The 21,004-nt window shown below is 45.8% G+C and overlaps 1 long non-coding RNA gene across 2 annotated transcripts; it reads left to right on the top strand.

The window, feature by feature from the left end:
• Nucleotides 1-8,084: 8,084 nt before the first annotated feature.
• LOC125414563 (uncharacterized) lies at nt 8,085-15,897 on the top strand. Of its 2 annotated transcripts, XR_007236307.3 has the most exons (4): nt 8,085-8,150; nt 8,546-8,739; nt 12,731-12,859; nt 14,762-15,897. It is a non-coding gene; the product is annotated as an uncharacterized LOC125414563 (long non-coding RNA). The 2 variants fall into 2 exon arrangements; XR_007236306.3 differs by having other exon boundaries at nt 8,094-8,739.
• The last annotated feature ends 5,107 nt before the right edge of the window (nt 15,898-21,004 follow it).

Genomic DNA, 21,004 nt, shown 5'->3' with positions numbered 1-21,004 from the left:
GCTGTAGAGACACATGGATAGCTGTAGATGTTGCTATTTAGCATTTGGAGGTGACTTGCCTCACAAACACGAAAATGTGTATTTGAATCCCCAGCACCCATGCTAAAAGCCAGGTACGTTAGCCCATGGCCAGATCCCCAGTGCATAGGGGACAGGATGGTCCTTGGAGCCCGTTTAGCTGAATCAGTGGGTCAATGACAGACTTACTCTATCCCCCACACCAAAAGTAAGGTGAAGAACAACTAAGGAAGATACCCATTGTTCATCCCTGACCTCCATATGTACACACACACACACACACACACACACACACACACAGTTTTTATTCTAAAAGAAATCTTAATAATGTAAGTTTTCAAATCAAGAATCTGGGGGGAAAAGGCAAAAATAAATCCACAGAAAGAAAGAAGGAAGAAAATAAGAAGAAATCAATACAATTTTAAAAAAAAGAAAAAGGAGAAAACTGATAAATTATAAAGATAATTTTCTTTTTATAGAAAAATCAATAAGCCTCTGGAAAGGCGAGGCAAGGCAGGACACAGCTCACCAGTGCCAGGTGCCCAACAGCAAACACAACCTCAGCTTCCGAAGTCAAGGTGTACACACTCCTGCAACCCAAACCAAACTCTGACATCACTTTGTGCTTGCTGAAACAGTAGGCCACAACCTAGAGACTGCTAACTGCTCTTGCTGAGGAGAACACAGAGCAGCAGGACTCCGGCTTGTGTTAAGACCCTTCCGTGGGTGGGCTACTTGTAAATGTGCCATCATTTTGCATAAAGCCGAGCACCTGCTCATAAATCGATGGAAACCTTCCCAAAGACGCAGTTCACAGAGCAGATCCGTGTGCAGCGCCCCCAAACTAAAACAATCCAGACAGCCGTACATCCACAGAACAGGTCAACAGAGTACGACAAATCACAAGGCAATCCTGCTCAGCAGTTTAAGAAGAGACCACAATAAATAAGCCAAACACGATGGTGTGTTTGCTTTTGCTTTGGCATTGAAGACAACCCACATTTCATCAAGGTCGCAGTACTCAGAACTGTGGTGCCCATGGGAGTGGGTCCGTCAGAAACTGTAAGAGATGTTGGAGTCCATCTGGATGGCGTGGGTTCCATGAAGCAAGCGTCTCCTAGCCCATCACTGGGTGTAGATGTCTGGACCGGGTTTGTCCAAGTTCTTGGGCTTTTAATGAAAAAACTAAGTTATCTCACAGATAGCAGACTAGCAAGGAGAATCTCCTCAGAAGCAAACGGATAGCATAGACTGCCAGCTAGCACAGGCAGGGTGCTCACGGACCCCAGGTCACTGTCGTCTCTTGTTTATGAGGGAGGCTCTGTGTTTGGATTGATGGCTCGCATTAGGTAAGCTTTCCCCTGTCCTTTCCCATGATGCATCTGATTTTAATAAGGTACACTCCCAACTATGTACAAACATAAGAAGGTAAACAGGGGATTCCCCCCCCCCAAAAAAAGTTCACTCAGAAGACACATTTTGTTGTAGTGCGCATGTATCCAAAACCAGTTCAGGCCAGCTTGGTCCCTGCATCCCTGACCCATGTGTGTTCTGGGATACGTTTGAATGGAAACCAACCTCCAAAGAGGAAGTTGCTAGTCTAAGGTTGGCAGGAAGGAGTAACTCAGTCTATTGTTTAAAGTGGGGGTGTATTGTAACTCAGTGTAGTTGAAGGGACACGGGTTGCTAGGTACGCTGTTAGGAAACGTCTATGTTTATTGCCCAAGCTCCATGGAGCCCCAGGCTGCTAATCTTTCTCCATGCCCACCTACTTCAAACCTCTTGAGGACTATTGTTTTGTGCATGTCACATGCAAATTTGACCTCACAGAGAGAAAGGAGATGCACTCAGCTCTAAATCCAATGTTTGCCCGTGTTATTAAATACTATCTCAAAGGGATTGCATATGAAAGCATTACAGAGGGATTTCTTTTAATATTCGGGATAGAACAAAGACGTTCCCTGTTGTTGCTACTGTATTGCATGAGTCTGGAGGTCCCAGAAACCTCCAGGAAGGGAAAGGTACTGTACTGGATGGAAATGAGGGCAGAACCGATGTGTCTTGATGGTTAATGGTGTTTTCCCAGAGAGACCTCACCTGGTCTAGCTCTGAAGAGGCCTGCATAAAGATGGGATACAATGACCTTGAACCTCAGCTCCTGAACCAGAGGAGCAAAATGAGGGGCCCTGTGAATCAATCAGATGAAGAGGGTCTCTTGGAGATACTTACTGCCATCAGGCAGTCGTACGTGCCTTTCTCTCTCTCTCTCTCTCTCTCTCTCTCTCTTTCTATATATAGATATAGATAGATAGATAAATAGATAGATGGATATAGATATATAAATAGATGTATATACATATATATATAATTTAAAGCTAACTGACTTTACTGGTTCAACAGTAAGCAGCAAAGGTAAACATGTTAGCTATTAATCCAAGGTGTCATCCACAGAAACAAAAACCACCCTTCGAAAAAAGCTATATGTGTGTGTGTATATACATATATAGTATATAAAAAATCTATATATAAAAATATATATAATAAAACATATATATTTTAAATGCTACAAGATACTTAAAATGAAGGAAATGTTGGCTAGGTGAGGGACAGCCTGCTCAGGACATGTCCTTGCCATCCACCTCCAGTTCCTTTTAGCATCTAGTTGGGATGAAGAGAAAATGGCCCTCTGATATTAAATCAATATCCAAGCAGGCTGGAAAGTGGTTTATGTCAGATCTCCACAGTGCCAATGTCGAGTATGCGATAACGCGGGGATGCAGCTGCCAACAATAGACTCAAAAGTGCAATTTTGGCAAAATAAATAAAATGATGGCTTAAAAAAAAACGAATATTTTGTGGGGGGGATACAATGATCTCATAGGACACAACACTGAGAAATAAGGACAAATTTCCCGAAGGGCTTGCTAAATTGGAGGGTGTTTAAAATAAAAAGCTATTCTAATGAGTCTGAACACTGTGAAGAAGGAGCAGAATCTCCTGCAGGCTCATTAAGTGCCAGGTGTGTCACCCTAGGCAGAGCTGGGGACTGCCTTAGCCCAGGCAGTGGCACCACCATTCTCATCCTAGCAGAACCCATCCAGAGTGAGAGGTTGCCCCTCAGGTCCTCCACAGTACTGACAGGATTGGATGGCTGGACTCGGGATCGTTTCTGAAAACTCCCCAGAGGGTTTTAAAGTGCCTCCAATGTTTGTCTCTCAGTACCACAGAAAATCCACTCCGCTCTTGGCCTCTGTCTCCCAACCCAGGGTCAGGCTTCCAGCTCCCTCATCTTCCTTCTTTCCGAGGTCTGCTCTGTACACCGGTCTTCCGTCTCTCTGATTTCTGACTCTTCCTCCCTTGAAGAAAAACCTAAGTCCTGCCTCTGTCTGCAAAGATCCCTGGAGCCCTGTGACACTGTCCTCCGCCTGCTCTCTTAGCCTTGCCTTTGCCATCCAAGAACACACACACACACACACACACACACACACACGCAATGACTCCCAAGCAATTCTGAGTGTGGCACAACTCATCTGTAATGGCCAGCAGTGCAGAGTGTTCACCAGGATAACAAGCACAACTGAGAGGCAAGATAGCGGTCTTTATGGCCACGCTGTCTCTGTTATGCAGTGGCCCACCTCCGAGAAGCCATGGTAGCAGGACATCCCTGTCTCCTGGCAAATGCATGGCAGGGTAAGTGCAGAATCCTGCGTGAATGGAGGATGCTGAGGTTGAGTGCCAACCCTCACAGACACATGCAGCTGGTCTGCATGCTGTCCGGCTGCAGGGGAGTCTACACACACTGCTTCCTCTCAGTCACCTCGTCTCATCCCGAGTCACCATGAGTGCCTAGTGGCCCGGTTCAGAAGCCCATATACATTCCTCACCCTGCTCAGGTACCCCTCAGCCTCGGACCACGAGCGCTCACTTGACACTTCCCAGTTCTTGGTGTGTGGACCACCTTTCCCGGAGCTGTAAAATCAAGTCAATGCTTCCTTGTGTCAATCATTCCTGGAGTTCAGGCTCCCCAGGTTTCCGTGCTGGGGTTTTGTGTTGTTATTTTAAAGACAGGGACTCACTTAGCACTCGCTAGGTAGCTGAAGATGACCTTGAGCTTTTGTCCTACGACCTAAACATCTATCACTGTGAGGCCACCTCGGGGTGACCACTAACTGCAGGCTGCCTTCAGAGAACATCCTTGGAAGGAGCCCAGGGCCCACAGCAGCACACGCACACCTTTGGGGTACCTGGGAGGAAATAGTGATTCAAGGCAAGGCGCTGTGCCCTGGTGTCATATAACTACCTGGCTGTGAGCTCTCTGAGGGCAGAGGTCACACCTTATTAATACCTACATCCCAGTGTCAATACATTGCCATTCAATCAACATTTGCTATGAATAAGTAAATGAGGAAGACTCAGTAAACCTGACTCAAAAGGCACTTAAGGGAAAGACTTTTGGAGAATTATAAATATTTAGAGGAAGGGCCAAATAGGAGCATACTTAAAGCACTTTATAGGACTAAGGTATTTTAACTCCCTGATTTTGGCCTTGTAATAGAGCGTAAGTGATGCGTGATAAATCCATTTGTTTGGCACAAAACCACTCACTTGCAAATGGCTATTTCTTCCCATTGAAAAGGACTTCAATTCGCCTGAATGCATGCTGTTTCCATGGAGACAGAGGCAGCCTCTCCACAGGTCCTGGGGTTATGCCTACTGTGACCCAGGATCCAGCCAACCTAAGATTCTGCTCATTAAGATAGGGGGGACACAGAGCTCAGTGCCCTGACAAACGGTGCACAGCACACTGGCACATACACTGACACACGGCGCTCAGTACACTGACACACGGTGCACATACACAGACACGTGGGGCACATACACTGACGCAAGGTGCACATACACTGACATGTGGTGCACAGTACACTGGCACACGGTAACAGTATGCTGACACACCACAGTGCACAGTACACTGGCATATACGCTGACATGCGGTGCACAGTACACTGGCAAATACGCTGACACATGATGCACAGTATACTGAGTGTCACTATTGCTTTCTTGGCTGATGTCAGAATGTTCAAAAGCCCAGTTCCCCCCCACAGTGATTTGTGTGCCGATCACCTACTAGTGAATTTAATTATTTCAGTGGTTATTGTTAGTCATTATAGGGGGGCTTCCACGTGTGTGTTGTGGAAAGTGTGGACCTTCTTGGAAAAACAGTGAATTTGCCTCTGTTGGAATTCTGGGCTTCCCAGTGGAGTGGGCCGTCCATTCACTGGTGCCTGGGTTTCAGGTTCTTATGCAGCCTGGATTCTTAGACTTTTGATCTCCCTCCTGCAAAGTGCCGCAGCGGTCTCCTCCCTGCTGGGCACTGTCATGGGCCTTGGGAGCCGGCATTTGGAAGCAAGCCTTGCTTACGGCAGTAGACTCGGTGAGGTCTCTGCTAGAATGTGCTGTGGTCACGCATTTTGCCTACAGAGCCTTCCTATTTTTTTAATTTTTAAAATTAGCATACCAAGTAATAGGTTTCCTTGTAGGTTTTCGAATACAATTTGTTTTGTTGACTATTCACCCCCCTTATCCCTCCCCAACCTCCTTCCTTTCCTTGTACTCTCTCCCCACCAGGAGCCTCCTTTCTGCTTTGTGTGTTCGGTACCCTCGCTGCCTCTATTCCTGAGAAACCTTTTTTCCCTCTGTGGTACCAATCCTAGTTTCACAGCCTATACCCACACTCACAGTGAATATGTACACATATAAACTTTAAAAGCTAGGATCGCAGTACGAGAGAGAGCATGCGACCTTTGTCTTTCTGGGTCTAGGTCACCTTGCTGGGTATAGTATGTTCTAGATTCACCCACTGTCCTGTAATTGCATGATTTAGCTTTTCTTTACAGCTGAATAAATGCCCATTGTGTATCTGGACCCCATTTTTATTATCCATTTATCCATCGATGGCCATCTAGATGGGTTCCGTTCCCTTGCTATTATGGAAAGAGCAGCAATAACCAAGGACGTGCAAATGTCTCTGTAGTAGGATATAGAGTCCTGTGAGCCTATGCGTGGGAGTGGTATAGCCGGGCAGTAGTGTAATTCTAATTTAGTTGTCTGAGGCATCTCCACGCTGATCCCCACAGGGCCTGCATCAGTTTACACCCTCACCAGCCAGGAATGAAGGTTTCTCCCCAGCAACTGCTGTCACCCGGTTTCTTAATGATGGGAGCAGTGACTCTCAGGTGTAATTCCTGCAGTGCCTTTGTGAATGACCTATGCCATTCTGCTTTTCTCATAAACGGATGTCTCCAAGAGACAAATACAGGTTATTTCTAGGGTCTGAATTACCTCCCATGACGTGGCGACAGGTCACGCAGGAGCCTTGGGCAAAGCTCAGACATACTCTCAGTTTTCCAGAATGTATTGTGAGCAAGTCTTGCAAACGGCAGAGAAACCACAGAGGCGCAAGGCGAGGCGAGACCTTGCCCGTCACTTTGATGCATTTTCTCCCTTCAAGCTGGACCTATTTAGCTGACCTCGGACAGGTAGAAATTAATGCTCTCTCGAAAGACCTTCAGGGAAGGTGAGAGCTCATCCTTCCTCAGCAATCCGTTCTTACAGGAACGTCTCCTTCATGCGACCCGAATCCATCAAGCCTGTCTGGAAACAGCATCTCTCCCAATCTGAGTCCCGTGTTTATATTTTTCTCTTACTGTTTGCTGAGTCAAGGTGGTGTCTGCTCTCTTTGTCATCATTTTTGGGAGCTGCTTTCATCCAGTCCAGAGCCTGGGAGTCTACATCTTCCGGGGGCTCCCCACTGCCCACCCCATCCCATCTCCTCTGGAAAGTACCAGTGAGTACTCAGCCAGGACTGTGCAAACATGGCCTGTTCCACACGCAGGCTCCTCTCTCAGGCCTTTCAATGAAAGAAGAGAAGAGATGTGGGGACACAGACCTATTTGAAAGGTCCTCACAATCTTCAGGGAGCTGAGCCGGTGGGTGGACCACAAGGAACAGAAGTGGCCTGTTCCACCTCTACTGAGATAGAGATCCAAGTACTGTTCAGTTAGTCGATAATTTACAGGTTCCCACCAGACAGCGTCTTCGGCCCAGTGGGGTACCCACCATGGTCTGATGGGGTACCCAGCATGGTCAGAGCCCTGGTAGAAATTCTATATGTCTGAGAATTCCACCCCAAGTTCCCTCATGTGACTTCACACAGGCAAGCCATCCAAAGCCACCCCAGAGACTGGAATTAGCCTTCATCACATGAGGAGACATGAGGCAGGATGTAATTCACATCAATAGGGCCCTTGACCCACCCCTCTGCCCTCCATCTCCAGGTCAATGCACTATGAATAGAGGGAGGAGGTTGTGGTCCAGACATTTGTCTGGTGATGTCTACATCCTCTATCTTCTTGACTGCCCAACTCCAGCTGAACTATTTAATCTTCTTGAGCTTGGTTAGTCTCAGTTGTGAAGCTTGGAGCCATAGGGTTCTAGGAACAAATTGCTTTCTAGTTGTGGAAGATGCCCTTCCACACTGGTTAGTACACACAGGCATGGTCAGTCGTGGCTGCGTGTTGGTTCTTTGCTTATCTCAGTCGTGTCCTGAAATTTCCATGGCTTGTGACTGCTGAGTTGGCCGTCTCATAAGACAGATAACCAGGACTGACAGAAACAAACACAGTAAAACAGATGCAAGGCTCTGACATGCTCATATGCTAAAGAGGGTCACTTTGAGGAAAGTTTTCCACCCCTGAATCGGTATCCTTTAGTGCTAGGAAGAGTCCTTAATCTGGGAGACGACATAGGTGGCCACGGATACTGCATCATGATACCAACATCTAAGTGATTCCCTGCTTGCTTGATATCCCAACAATGCTGTGAGAAATACTCTGATTTCCTTTGTTCAGGGACTAGAAATGGAAGCCCTAAGAAGAGAAATGACTGGCCAAGTCCAGACAGCCAAGATGAGTTAACGATGGGGAATCTTTGCCAACCAATTATCTTTAAGAGGTGGGACCAAGTTAGGGTGTGACTTTCTGGGACCCAGAGAAAAACCGCATGTGGCCCAGGTGCCCTCTCTCTGTGTGGTTCCCTCGCAGCACAGCTGAGCTTGGACTTCTCGTTCCTGTTTTGTGAGTTTTCCCCTTATAATAAATAAAAATATAATTGTTTTATCTTTTAGCTAGCCTGGTTATTACCCGAATCGAGCTAACTTCTACAGTTGGAACCCAACATGGGGCTCAGGTCTCCAGCAGCTCTAGCCAGCGGCTGTCAGGCTCCATGCTGTTCATTTGGGTATAGAATTCCCATACAGCAGCCCTGAGTAGCTGCTATCTGTGGTCCTTCATATTTTCTCCTTAAATGCCTCAGAGCTGCTCCAAGTGCTCAGGCACCTTGGCCACCCGCAACTGCATGGCTGGCTTCTGGGTCTAGCTTTTCCGGCACTCGTGGAAGCTCAGGTGGCACGTGGGCATCTCTAGTTGTCTCTGTTCGGCATTGCTTTCTTGCTCTCTTTGTGTTCGTGCAGCTGCTGACCAGTCAGGGACTTCTGCGGAGTGCACGGTCTGTGATTTACGTCAAATAATTGTTTTATTTTGAGCATATATTTCAGTATTTAATGATAAATTCAGATTCAAGTTGGCCACATGGCTACAAGTGCACCACAACACCTACGAGCAGGTAACAGTTATTGGATCTACGCCAGCTCAAACTCAACCACAGGTAAGATTTATAATTTAAAATATAAATTATAAATTATAAATTTATAATTTAAAAGGGCAAGATGACAGACAATTTAACAATTCAAAAATCCAATAGCTTTTTTACTTACACCATGTATGATGTTATGCAAGGTTTATATGATTTCTTTCCTACATCCCTGTTGTCTGGGTTTCTGTCCTGCCTAGTTTCTGTTCTCCTACCAGATCTCATAGCTGTTTAGCACCAAAGAAATCACACAGAGGTCTATATTAATGATAAACAGACTGACCCATTAGCTCAGGCTTTTTATTAACTCTTATAACTTATATTAACCCATTATTCTTATCTATGTTAGTCAAGTGGCTCAGTAACTTTTTCAGTGGGGCAATCATATCTTCCTTCTTCGGTGTCTGGACAGGACTGCAGAGGAATGGTCTTCCTCCTCCCAGAATTCTCCTGTTCTCATTGACCTGTCTCTACTTTCTGTCTGGTTGTCCGTACTTCCTACCTGGCTACTGACCAATCAGCATTTATTTAAAACATAATTGATAAAATATAGACAATTATCCCACACCACATTCCTCTATTTGATTCTGGGGATTAGTTTTTTTTCTTCATATTTTCTCCTTAAAAACATAATAGGGCCAAGAATAAGGCACTTTTAGAAATGATATAGTCTTTACAGACTGATAATGATCAACTGGAAAAGGACACAATTAATTTGACAAACAAAACCCAGTCAATGACAGAGGGTGCTGAGATATTGTCTGAGAGAATTTGTACTGTTAAATGTATTAATTGGACTCTGTCGAATGGTTATGATATATAAAATTGATAGAATGTCTCTCCAGAAAGGTAATATGCATGCTATAAAAATTATATCCCAAGGTTGAGACATAATCTCTACTGGACAAACTTCACACACCTTGGAATCCTCAATGAGGGCATTAGAGCAGAACACTCGACAGGAGATCCAGACATTACAAAAGGCAGTGGTAAAAAAAAAAAAGATTACAAAAGATTGAGGAATTTATGAAATTTAATGACCATGGACAAAAGGTACAAAGACAAAAATGTAGCCTCATCAGTACGTATCAAACTCTGGGATACCTTACCCAGAGTTCTACCTGCCTTTCCAGTGATATCATCAGAAAGAGCTTCTAACACCAAATGCACTAAGGTAGTCAAAAAATATACATGGAAGCCCATATGTATGACTGATCTAAAGAAAAACAAACAAGCAATTGTATCTTATGGAATACATTCGTCATTAGTTAGGGAAATGGTCAAAACATGACCTTCAAGGAACAAGGCAACGGCACAAGATTGGATTCAGTTAATCTCAGCAGTCCTAGAAAATGGACCTCAGCTGCTATGAAAGTGTTATTGGAGAGAAGAAGTAAAAATTTTAGAACAACAGGGAAAAGTAAAAAGACTTGAGATTTCCCAAAATCAAATTCTGGGTGAGGGACTTTAGTCTGATCCTCAGGATCAGACTCTTTACGATGAACACATCTTGTCCCTATGTAGCACAGCAGATTTAAATGCTTGGAACAGGATTCAAAAATCAGGAAAGAGAATGGAATCATATATTAGGGTTAAACAGGGCCAGAGAAAACCCTTTGGTAACTTTTTACAAAGATTAACTAGGGCAGAAAAAACCCTTTAGTAACTTTTTACAAAGATTAACTAAGGCTGTACAAATAGGAGTAACAGACCCAGAAACTAGATGTGTACTAATTAAATCGTTGGCTTTTGAGAATGCCAACTTAGAATGCAAAAAGATCTTTGGGCTTTTAAAGGTCAGACCAGCACCAATGGATAAATGGATCTTGCATGCAATAAATGTTAAGACATTTGACTATAGTACTGAAGCTTGGGTAGGAAAAGCAATTTCCAATGGTATGAAGAGACATCAAAATACCAAATGTTTTAATTGTGGTAGAATAGGACATCTGAGAAGAGATTGTAGACAAGGAATTCCTAGGCATAATGTCTCCACTGTGAATGGCAAGAATAGGAGGACTCAGCCTTCAGGTATATGTAGAAGTTGTGTCAAAGGCCGACAGTGGACCAATAAATGTAGGTCAACAAAAGACAGACAAGGCAATCCAGGACCATCAGGAAACTCCTTGGGGGGCCTCTTATAGGCCCCCATCACAAACATGGTCTTATCATTCCCAGTTACTGTGGAGAACATGTCTCTCCAGGAAAATTAAAAAATCCAGTGCCTACTGTATAAAACCATACTGGTCTGGATGATGTAATAGATGTGGAGGATAAATCAAAATCTCCAGTAGGACATAGGAACCATATATTCTGGAAGACTTCTATAAATGATCAAAGACCAAAACTAAGAGTGTATATAAATGGCATTTTTATTAAAGACTTACTAGACATGGGTACAGATGTAAGTATCATTACTCCTAAATCTTGGCATCCAAATTGGCCTCTTTAAGAGGTAGATGTTCAGTTCCTAGGAATTAGAACCCTATCTCAAGTAAAACAAAGCACGGGATGGGTTAAATGCACAGGGTCAAAAGGACAGAGAGGAAGGCTGAGGCCATATGTAGCTAATATTTCAATAAAATTGTGGGGTCATGACCTATTGCAGCAATTAAATACCCAGATTAACATTCCTACAGCCCCCAAAACTTATGTTTCTGGGGAAGATATTAAAAAGTATTATAAACAAAGGTCACCAGCCATTCAGACTGTACAAAAACACAAAGCAATTAACAAACCTTCAGAGGTACAAACGGCCCTACCTTTAAAATGGTTAACTGAGAAACCAAAATGGGTTAAACAGTTGCCTCTAACAGAAGAAAAAAGCTGCAGGCTTTGGAACAGTTGGTTCAAAAGCAACTAAGTGTTCATCATGTTAAAAAAAAAATTACCAACTCTTAAAATTCTCTTATATTTGTTGTTTAAAAAAATCTCAAAAACTATGTAGGCTCAAAAAAAAAAAGAAAAGAAAAAAAGGAGGGAAAAAAATCGAGCTAAGGTTGGGCAGGGGGCCTCAGAGACCACAATACACATCAGACTTTCTGCTTAGTCTGCTCAAGGTGCTCCGTCATTAAGCCTTGCTTCTGTTAGTCTGAAGGGCGTCCTTCCATGGCACAGCTTTACCACTCCACTGTCGTGGTGGTGGCACCACAGCCCTGTCTATATCCATGTGTACTTGTATCAGACACACCGACACAAGTGCCCCTCCTTCCAGGAGGGTGGTGGTCTGTCCTGCATCAGCTTGGTCCTGTCCAAGCGCAGATGGGGGTGGGGTAGAGGTGGGTGCAGGGATGTCTGTGGCTAATATAGACTTCAGACTTCTTTTTATTGGTGAAAAACATTTTCTCAGAGTAAGATGGTCATCTTCATTGATTTAGCAGTTTTGACTGAACACCACAAAAGCAATGTTGCTTGATAGAAGAACGTGCCCCTAAATCTTAGAGATGGCCAAACGAAACAGGACAGGGAAAAGCTTACTGTGCAATGAGACAGGTTTCTCTACAGGACAAAGATTTCAAAGGACAAGGTGCCAAAATGGCTTCCTGGGAATGGTATCATTCTGATGTAGAACCCAAAATGTGTCTTAGACCACACCTCAGTTTCTGTGACACATTGACCCTGAAGCCAGTCTACTGCCTGATTTCTGTTTCTGCTAGCGCTGACATTCGTGGAGACAGTTGTTTTTATTTTTCAAAATTGTGCTTTGATGGTGCATTATTAAATTGATTTGCTCATTAAATAATGAATCAGCAGCTAAGATGGATTTGTTGAAAACAAAAGAAAGAGGCCCTGAAGGCTGGAGTAATGGTGCATTGTGTTCTCAGTCTTAAGAAGAAAGTGACCCAGGGAAGCACAAGTCAGCAGCATTGCCAGTGTTTTTGCAGGTGCCACAATGAACCCGTTCTGATGATGTTGCTCACTAGTATTTTATTGGCTCTAGAGTCTCCCTTTCTTGACTTGTTTTAAATGTAAGAACCTCACAGTTTGCCACTAATATGTATTTAAGTAACAGCAGAATTTTGGTGAAAAGCGATGATCCTCGCTTTACAATGGGAGCACTGGAGATTCCGTGTGTGGAAGACAAGGCAGTCTACTTTGTGGCTGTGGAAAGTGGGACACCACCCTGGAGCATCAGGTACACTAGGGGAATGTAGAGAACGGTTGTTAAACCCGAGCACAAGCAACCCCTTCCTCCTTTCCCCCTTTGTCCCAGCGATCAGAAGGGACAGCCTTTACAGACGTCACTTAGGTCTTATCTGCCCCTCTGCTGCTTACGTTCTGTTTCTCAACACAGACCACGTGTGGGGCCTTCTCTACACTTCACGTCCTTACAGCTCATCAGACATGTGATCTGGTAGGCAACTGTGCTGTTTGTAATTTTCTGACCTTAACTTCTAGAGTTTTTTTTTGGGGGGGGGGCTATCTTAGCAGAGTCTGATTAGGAGGGGATAGCTGAGCAGGCATTAGCAGAGGTCTCATGTTTTCCATTTATTTGCAGCTGGACCTAAGCTGGCTCCAGGCATCTTTGAAAATCAACCATGAGATTTTATTTCTTACACAGAATCTCATAAAGCAGACCAGACCTTTTGGAATTTACCACCATCCCCCTGCCTCAGCCCCCAGAGTACAAGGCTTACAGGCATGGACCACTACATTCAGTTTCTAGAAATTTTACCTTTTAAGAGAGATCCTCTCTCTTGGGGTGTGTGTGCGCATGCACCACAATGCGTATGTGGAGGTCAAAGGACAACTTGTGAGAATCGGTTCTCTTCCTTCCTCTACCATGTGGGGTCTTGGTGAAGAGCTCAGGTCGTCAGGCTTTGTGGAGGAGCCTTTACCTGCTGAGTCATCTCACAGACCTCCAAATTTTTAAAAACTAATTTTTTTAAGGTTAACATACAAAGTGATGGACTTCATTATGGCGTTTCCCGTGTTTGTATACGTGTGTGTGTGTGTGTGTGTGTGTGTTACTATGTTTTGTTCTTTTGTTTTTGTTTGTACTGTGTACATCCCTGAGGAGGACAGAGAGGGTGTCAGATCCCCCGGGACTGTACTTAGAGATGGTTGTTAGCTACCACGTGGCTGCTGGGAATTGAACCCGTGCTCTCTGGAAGAGTAGCCAGTGCTCTTAAGGACTGAGCAGTCTCTCCAGCCCTGTTTTGTTCTTTTTTTTCCCCTCTTGCCACTAACCTTCTCCATTCTGTCCCTTTTTCACACTTGCTGTTAACCCTTGTCCCAAAAATTTACAAAAAGGTGAGACCAAAGGGAAGGCAGGGACTGTCCACTAAATCCTAAGTGTCCTGTGACCAAAGGGTAGAGCCTGTAGGGAAAACCATCTACTTCAGACACCTCCCATTCCAATATGCAAGTGCTGCGAGAATTCTGCGAAGACACCACAATGTCACCATCCACGATGTCCATAGCTGGGAACTCACAGGAACTCACGTACTTCCAGAACAGAGTAGAGGGCAATGGAGGGTTTATATAGCTTGGGCCAGGCCACTGCTCTGATACTAACATTGATAAAATCGTCTGACTTGATTTCCCTACTGCTGCAAACAGACCAACAGCATCTACCTCAGGTAGCCTGCTGTGCTCCTGTGTGTGCCGCAGCTGGTTCCTGTCTTATTTAGGTTTCTATGGCTGTGAAGAAACACCATGACCATGGCAACTCTTTTTTTTATTGATATTTACTGAGCTCTACATTTTTCTCTGCTCTCCTCCCTGCCTCTCCCCTACCCCTTCAACCCTCCCTCAAGGTCCCTATGCTCCCAATTTACTTAGGAGATCTTGTCTTTTTCTACTTCCCATGTAGATTATATCTATGTATGTCACTCTTAGGGTCCTCATTGTTTTCTAAGTTCTCTGGGATTGTGGCTGGTTTTCTTTGCTTTATGTTTAGAAACTATGGCAACTCTTATAAAGGAAAATCATTTAACTGGGGTGGCTTATGTCTCCATTATCATCATGGTGCAATATGGTGGCATGCAGGCAGACATCTTGCTGGAGAAGGAACTGAGAGTCTTACATCTTGCAGGTGACAAGACGTGGAGACACCATGACTACGCAAGTCTTTTAAAGGAAAACCCGCTTAACTGAGGTGGCAGCCCCTCGTCATCATGGCAGGGAACATGGAAGTGTGCAGGTTCCGTGGTACTGGCTACATCTTGATCAGAAGGCAACAGGAAGTGGACTATGACACTGGGAGTAGCTTGAGCACAGAACTCCAAGCCCACTCCGCAGTGACACACTTCCTCCAGCAAGGCCACACCTCCTAATAGTGTTACACCCTTTGAAAGTCATCTTCTTCAAACCACTACAACTCCTATGGTGAAGGAACTGCTTGAGGATTGGGTAAGAAAGGCATTCTGGACAAGTCAGCAAAAGAGAAACGAAGGAACGGATGAACAAGTGAATGAAGCCCGGAGGAGACATTCCTTTTGTGAGGAACGCAAAGTGACATGCATTCTGCGAAAAATCAGACATCAGCAACTGAAAAAGAGGGAGAAACAGGGAGGCAAGAAAGGGAATGAGAAGGAAACCAAATGCCCCGGTGATATGCTGCCAAAACACTTCAACCCAAGACCCGAGACTGAAGCTTTGTGAGTTAAAATACATCCTTAGTTGTGTGTCTGAAAGGAGCTTTGTCAACAGGGAAGTAAAGACAGCGATAGAGAAGGCCCAGTGTCCTCTCTGCCTGCATTTCTCTTATACACGCTTTCCTCATATTCATATGCACCAACGGAGACAAATACAACCTACTAACGGCCACAAGGAGCATTTTGATCACCCAGAGGCTCTCGTTAACATCTACGCCCATACCAGCCACTGTTTTCCTTGTGATGGGAGAAGGTAGAGGTAACTGGACACATACAAAGACTGGACCAGGGACGAAACTGAGATCTTGCCTTTGTCCTTATGGACAGATGAAACATAAGAACTAGGCCTAACTATCAGGGAACAAGTAGGAAAGAGACATGCTTATCCGCCATACTCCTGCCATCTGAAAACCTGAGTCCCACCCTCAAGAGCCAGGTATTTATTGCTGATTGGTCAGTTGACCCACCTATGGGAATGACCTCTCAGATGGTGGCAGAGCAGCTTCGATTGTTTGGCATGATGAAAAGTATAAAAGTATAACATAAAAGAATAAACAGATTCCTTTTTCGTGAAGGGCTTTGCAGTTAATGCACAAGTGTGTGCTCCTGAGTGCTACCTGGGTGAGTGAGCTTGAGCACATCCTCCAGACCTCACTCACTCCTGGCGTTAATGCTCAGCCACACCTGGGGGAGAGTTAGAACCATGTTTGCTGCTGGGTGGTGTCCAGTGTGGCAGCAAATTGGTCTTCAGGATACCTAGAGTCCCTAATTTTTCAGATGGAATATGGCTGCAATCTAGAGGTAAAGAACATGGAGGACATCACCTGTGGGACTCAGATCCCTTCTTCTGCAGGTCCCATGTCTGAGTGCTGAGACCTGTCCCCATCTCAGCTGGGTCCAGCCAAAGCAGCCACCGAGGCCTCTATCACCAGGGTCACAGAGGAGAAAGTCACAGTGTGTGTCGGAGCCTTCTTCCGTTTATATTGGATGCTGGGCTCAGTAAGACCACATGTCTGAGTGGGTAGGATGCTGGCCTTAGAATGAGCTTCATGATCACAAGACACGGGGGTTGGTTGATCTTCAGGGCAGTGGTGGGAAGCTAGGTGCTTGACTTTGGGAAGCAGAGGCATTTGAGTGCTGGAGAATGGCAGGTGTCTGACAGCATAAGAAACAAGAAGAAATAACTAAACCAAGTCAGGTGAGAGAAATATTTTTAACCATCTCTCCTCTGAATATATATATAGCTCGAACAGAAGGGGTGGGCCAAAACCAGCAAGGGAATAATGTCAGAGTCTGAGCATGTCACAGCAAGATGGAGATGTGGATGTTGGAACAGACTCTTGGGTCCTACTGGAGAACCCTCTGGTGTGTGCACTGCTAGCCACAGGATATAACAGAGGGTTGAGGTTTCCAGAATGGTGGATCTTGGAACAGTCTAACGTGGATAATCTGAGCTGGCTACAGAGGGTCATCAACCACTTATGTTGCAAAACTCCCAACATTTAAAACAGTATCATGGAGTCTCATTATCATTTTGTCACTGAAAGGAATTTTCCACTTCACACAGTAAGAAAGGTATGGGGGTGGGGACACAACCCTTCTTAGGAACCACGGTTGGCAGCAACACACACCATCTTCTTGGGTCATCAACAACGCAAGGGCAACTCTGATGTAGCTCAATTGGTAGAGTGCTCACCTATCATCCATAAGGACCTAGGTTCCATTCCTAACACCACACAAACCACCCACAGTGACACACACTTTTCATCTCCTCACTTGGGGAGTGGAGGCAGGGAAATCAGTTCAAGGTCATCCTTGGCTATATGATGAGTTCACACTTAGTGTGGGTTATAAGAGATCCTGTTTTAAACACACACACACACACACACACACACACACACACACACACACACATACAAAGAAGCAAATGAAAGAAACCTTCTTGGTGACTCTGAAAGGTAGGGCAGCCTTCAAGAAGAGCGAGGGAGTGCTCCCAACCTCAGCTGTGGCTATGCCTTCCTGTGTGGTTCAGGACTTACTATTTATATTTTCAAACATCCTCTTGGGTATGGAAGCACGGACACCAGCCTGCCCATCCCAGGAGGTGGGCAGAGGTCAGCTGAAGCTTGAGGTGTGAGACATCCCTAATCCCAGGACCCAGCAACAACAGAACTCAGCACTGTCACCCGGATGGCCAGCTTTCATATCAGTAAGACGAGGGGAAGTTCAAGCAGGCAGCTAGGATCTGAGACAGGAGTGCAGCTGAACCCGACAGAGTCACACTGCATGCATGAGCCAGGGGGCCAGCAAAGCCACGTTGGGCGTCTGCGTTTTGTCTGGAAACCATACATCTAGTGGAAAGCCAGGCTGTGTACAAGCTGGGCCATAGCTGGTACGTCTGTTTCTCACAGAAGGGCTTTAGGAGAGCCCCAGATATAAACAAGTCTCTGCATGGTGGACTGTAGAGCCAAGCTCTCACCACCTAAGGGCAAGGCGCCCATAGAACATATGGGCCATGCTAGGCTCATCTGTTAACCCCAAGGTCATGACCATGAGGGCTCCACCTTGGTCAGAGGAACTTTGAGGAGCCAGGACAGCTAGGAACAGTGAGTTGGCCCAGGTCAGAGAGTCTAGATGATCCAGAACAACCAACTAAGAGGACCCTGAGAAGTCAGGACAGCCAAGAGTACTGAATGGACCCTGACTAGAGAGTCTGAGGAACCAGGACAGTCAAGTATGGCTGTTTGGCTCGAACTCTAGCACAGACCTTTCTAGGGAAACCGATGAGGTCCAAAGAAAGCCTGGGGTGGGATGCTGGTTTCTGTACACTGTCAGGGCTGACCTTCACTACGGGACTCCACTGGACACAGCCTCATACAGACAGCCCAGCCTATGGACCTGTCCTGACAGAAGAGTTTCCCTGATATAGACCAACCCCTAAAATTTCCTGTTTAGGATCTGTGCCCAGTTCCTCAGAGGTCACAAAGGGGTATGACATCTATGCTAAGGTAAGGTAGTCAGAGGCAGCAACCCCAGAGCTGACCAACAATTACTGGCCAGTGAGATACCCCGGTTGGAAGGGTCCTCCTATTCAAGGGTAACAGGCCCCCGGCTCTGCATCTGGTGAGTTAGACTCCATGATGCCTTCCTGTTCAGCGTCTACTTGTGCTCTCATTCACGTGGAGGCAGGGATGCCATTCCATGCCAAGACACGGGTTGGTGGGATGGGGCATATTTGGGTTGGAAAAGGCTGAAGGCCAGCACTGTTTGGAACAAAGTAGGGAGTTTTTGAGTCATGGTGTCCGTGTCAAGGCTGCATCTATAAAGCACATAAGAAATAGAACACCACGGCCCATAACAGGGATGCGTAGAGGGAAACTGGGGTCTTTAGTGCTGTCCTGTGGTGGGGTGTTCATCAGAGAAGACTGCTCGGACATGGGTTTAAGCCAACACAAAGTCTTTACTAGCTGACTGAAGACTGCACTGGGTGCTCAGAGTCTCAATGGAGCCTTCCCCACCGAGCCTTTCTCAGGGTGAGCTTTTAAACACAAAAACCGTGTTCTTGGTTGACATACTTCAGTTAACAAGAGCAGTTAGCCAGAAGCAGAAGCTAAGAAGCAAGGTTAGTACAGCTAGAGGCTTTCCTGTAACTATGGACGTTGACGAAGTAGGCCTCTGTCTTCATCTTGGCAGCTGATGCTTTCCACATGCTGAGTTTTATAGCCGGAATGGCACTTTCATCTAGAGTTGGTTGTGCTAAGGTCTCAGTGCCTACTAAGGCCTGGGCACCTGTTACAATTCCAGTGGGAAGTCAGGAAGAATTGAGTAGATGGGAAAAGCCCACAGTGGGCCTAGGAGCCGTGAAATGGGGTGATAGTTCCTCACTGAGCCCAAGTCATATGTCACAGCACAATGCATGACTCCAGCCACTTGAACTTGAGGAACAAGGAAGTAGTCTGTAAACAAGTCAGTGAGTGTGTAGTTACAAGTTCTAGGAACTGGCAAAAAATGAAGCATTCTGAAGAGGAGTCATGGGACACTAGAGAGAAGGAACACCTGAGCTGAGTGTCAAGTGAAGCTGTATGGTCTCCTCACTGTGCTATGCTACACTGTTGCCAACCCTTAGGTTCTTGCCCTAGCCCTGCTGTCTGTGCCACCCAGATGCCACCCTGTATCTTTCCATCCCTTCTGGGAGCTTCTTGAAACTGAGTGCCAGGTGCCAGTCTGCATATGCAAGCGCACCGGTACTGCCTGAGTTGGCCTCCTCGACCCTACCCTATAGGTTGCCATCTTCTCTCTACATCCTCACATGGTGAAGAGATGATGTGGAGACGGAGATGATGGAGATGGAGATGATGGAGATGGAGATGATGGAGATGGAGATGATGCAGATGGAGATGATGATGATGGAGATGGTACTGGAGATGATGCAGATGGATGAGATGGAGATGATGGAGATGGAGATGATGGAGATGGAGGAGATGGAGATGGAGCTGGGGGTGATGGAGATGATGGAGATGGTACTGGAGATGATGCAGATGGAAGGGACGGAGCCGGGGATGATGGAGATGGGTGCAGGTATAGAGAAGGGTGTGGAGATGATGGGCAATAGCCTTGTTGGTGCATAAACAGCAGGCAACAGTCGCAGAACAATGGAGGGAAATGGAGAGACGGAACTAGAGGAAGAGCTGTGAGGGAGAGGCAAGAGATGAAGGTGGAATCGACAGAGCTGGAGAGAGAGTGAGAAAGACAGAATTGAGATGGAGTGCAGGTACAGAAATAATAGAGGAGGGGTCTGGAGAGTTGGCTCAGCAGTTAATAGCAATGACTGTTCTTCCAGAGAACAGCTCACAACCATCTGCAACTCCAGTTCCAGGGGCTGCAATGCCCTCTTCTGTCCTCTACAGGCACCAGGCACACATGTGTGGCACAGGCATGCAGGCAAACACTCAGACACATAAAGTAAAAATTAAAAACACTTCAAAAAGACAAAAGAAAAAAACGGTAGATGAGGAGAGACAGAGACAAGGGTGAGAGATGGAAGTAAGGTGGTCTCTGATCACTCTTCCTGCAGAGACATCTGGTCCCATTATAGGGGCCCCACCTGCATGAGTAACCTAAGCCTGCCACAATTCACCCTCCAAATGCTCTGCCTCCATCCATCACCCCTTTAGGAATGAGGGACAAGGTCCCCATCATGAACAAGAGAGGACACAAGCCTTTAATGGGTGGTGACACTGATGTATAGATACAACACTAGATGCAGGATATACTGTGGCCTCAGCAGAAGTGTGCAGGGCAAGGTGAGGGAGGGAGGCAGCAGTGCATTAGCTGCTGTGGTTTTACTTAAAAAGGAGGAAATGGCATTAGGAAAGGGCAGTTGCTGAGTTTTAGAAGGTTTAAAAAGAAAACCATGGGCCAGAATTAGCCAAACCTCTCTTCAAGGCCATTGCAGAAGGCAGGAAGTGTGCAAAGAAAGCCTTTTCTTCTGCAACTACGGGATGGATGGCTTGGGACATTGGGCACCAGGGTCAGTGGCAAACACAATGGACACGGAATCAGTTTTTTCAGGCCTCCCACGTAGAGACCAGCTCCACAAGTATTCATGCCAGACGACAGTTTTAGATGCCCCTGCACCCACTCTGAGCAGAACAGCCCCTCCCCCGCTGTTGTGGGTAATA

The sequence above is a fragment of the Myodes glareolus genome, chromosome 23, assembly GCF_982192425.1.
Source record: "Myodes glareolus chromosome 23, mMyoGla1.1, whole genome shotgun sequence".
NCBI lineage: Eukaryota > Metazoa > Chordata > Mammalia > Rodentia > Cricetidae > Myodes > Myodes glareolus.
Note: the sequence above shows the minus strand (reverse complement) of the source record. Positions and strands in the feature narration are given on the sequence as shown.